The sequence below is a fragment of the Triticum urartu genome, chromosome 1, assembly GCF_003073215.2.
Source record: "Triticum urartu cultivar G1812 chromosome 1, Tu2.1, whole genome shotgun sequence".
NCBI classification, from domain to species: Eukaryota; Viridiplantae; Streptophyta; class Magnoliopsida; order Poales; family Poaceae; genus Triticum; species Triticum urartu.
Genome location: NC_053022.1, coordinates 232,618,235 through 232,620,837, shown reverse-complemented (window position 1 = coordinate 232,620,837; position 2,603 = coordinate 232,618,235).

The following is a 2,603-nucleotide window of genomic DNA, read 5'->3' as shown; positions in this document are numbered from 1 at the left end:
CATTTGTGCCATCTTGATTTCCTTGTAGCTATCAATTTGCTTCGTCTTCATTTCTTTATAAGTTTGCATTTCTTCCTCCCTCACGGAAACCAAGTTGGCCAACATAGTGTCCTTTTCTTTTTTCCCCTTACTTTTCTCACTTCCGTCATCAGATCCTTTAGAATTCCGAAGCCTCTTCCTTTGAGGTGAATCCACACTCGTTAAATCTTCTACTGCTGAAGCATGAATTTGATTACTCCCTAGACGCCACCGTCAACATCATCCCCATATATATCTCTGCCCAACTCATATTCTGGCATTGATGATCCTGGAGCAGATAGTGTTGCCTCAGGAGAATTCATACCGGCAGCCCTCAAAACATCATCAGTATAACTTCCATGTTCAGGAAAATGGGACACATTATTGTACCTCTCTTCATTACCATCGGTTGTCCTTTTGCAATGCTTTCCTTCTGCCATTTGACCTGTGTAGAAATGATGTAAGTAATACATAATATGACAGGAGCAATTTATATTTTTTATCATCGTCAGAAAAAATACCTTCATAAATTTCACATAAAACATCATAATAGGGGAATTGTTTGTATCTCCACTTGCGTTGTTCTCTTGATAGCTCTGCTCAATTTTCATCTATAGCCGTTGGCACTTTGTTATGAGGATCTCAACCGAAACCACTCTTTTCTATAATAGACTTGACAACATTAAGTTTCTTCTTCAGCCTTTGCTCTCTATCTTTCAGCTGTTGAACAGTGAAATTAGCTCCAGGAGGCCTCTCATTAAGGCGGTTTTTCATAGCTTGCCATCCTTCCTTGGTCCACCCATTTTGGCCACGATACCTTCCCACATTTGCATACTCTTTCATTTTGACGCCCCCGATTTAATCGTACACTAATCATACACGCAAACGTATACGATCAAGATCAGGGACTCACGGGAAGATATCACAACACAACTCTACAAATAAAATAAGTCATACAAGCATCATAATACAAGCCAGAGGCCTCGAGGGCTCGAATACAAGTGCTCGATCATAGACGAGTCAGCGGAAGCAACAATATGTGAGTACAGACATAAGTTAAACAAGTTTGCCTTAAGAAGGCTAACACAAACTGGGATACAGATCGAAAGAGGCGCAGGCCTCCTGCCTGGGATCCTCCTAAACTACTCCTGGTCGTCGTCAGCGGGCAGCACGTAGTAGTAGGCACCTCCGATGTAGTAGGAGTCGTCGTCGACGGTGGCGTCTGGCTCCTGGGCTCCAACATCTGGTTGCGACAACCAGGTAGAAGGGATAGAGGGAAAAGAAGGAGAAAGCAACCGTGAGTACTCATCCAAAGTACTCGCAAGCAAGGAGCTACACTACATATGTATGCATTGGTATCAACTGGAATAAGGCTATTATATGTGGACTGGACTGCAGAAAGCCGGAATAAGAGGGGGATAGCTAGTCCTTTCGAAGACTACGCTTCTGGCAGCCTCCGTCTTGCAGCATGTAGAAGAGAGTAGACTGAAGTCCTCCAAGTATCATCGCATAGCATAATCCTAACCGATGATCCTCCCCTCGTCGCCCTGTGAGAGAGCGATCACCGGTTGTATCTGGCACTTGGAAGGGTGTGTTTTATTAAGTATCCGGTTCTAGTTGTCATAAGGTCAAGGTACAACTCCAAGTCGTCCTGTTACCGAAGATCACGGCTATTCGAATAGATTAACTTCCCTGCAGGGGTGCACCACATAACCCAACACGCTCGATCCCATTTGGCCGGACACACTTTCCTGGGTCATGCCCGACCTCGGAAGATCAACACGTCGCAGCCCTAGCTAGGCACAACAGAGAGGTCAGCACGCCGGTCTAAATCCTATGGCGCAGGGGTCTGGGCCCATCGCCCTTTGCACACCTGCATGCTGCGAACGCGGCCGGAAGCAGACCTAGCCTAGTAGGCGTTCCAGTCCAATCCGGCGCACGCCACTCAGTCGCTGACGTCACGAAGGCTTCGGCTGATACCACGACGTCGAGTGCCCATAACTGTCCCCGCGTAGATGGTTAGTGCGTATAAGCCAGTGGCCAGACTCAGATCAAATACCCAGATCTCGTTAAGCGTGTTAAGTATCTGCGAACGCCGACCAGGGCCAGGCCCACCTCTCTCCTAGGTGGTCTCAACCTGCTCTGTCGCTCCGCCACAAAGTAACAGTCGGGGGCCGTCGGGAACCCAGGCCCACCTCTACCGGGATGGAGCCACCTGCCCCTTCAGCCCCCATCTCCAAACAGTATCACAGGTAATGTAACAGTGCAATGTATATAGCATGCCCGTGATCACCTCCCGAAGTGATCACGGCCCAGTAGTATAGCATGGCAGACGGACAAGAGTGTAGGGCCACTGATGGAACACTAGCATCCTATACTAAGCAGTAGGATAGCAGGTAAGGGTAACAACAGTAGTAGCAAGGACAGGCTATGCATCAGAATAGGATTAACGGAAAGCAGTAACATGCTACACTACTCTAATGCAAGCAGTATAGAGAAGAGTAGGCGATATCTGGTGATCAAAGGGGGGGGGCTTGCCTGGTTGCTCTGGCAAGAGAGAGGGGTCGTCAACTCCGTAGTCGTAC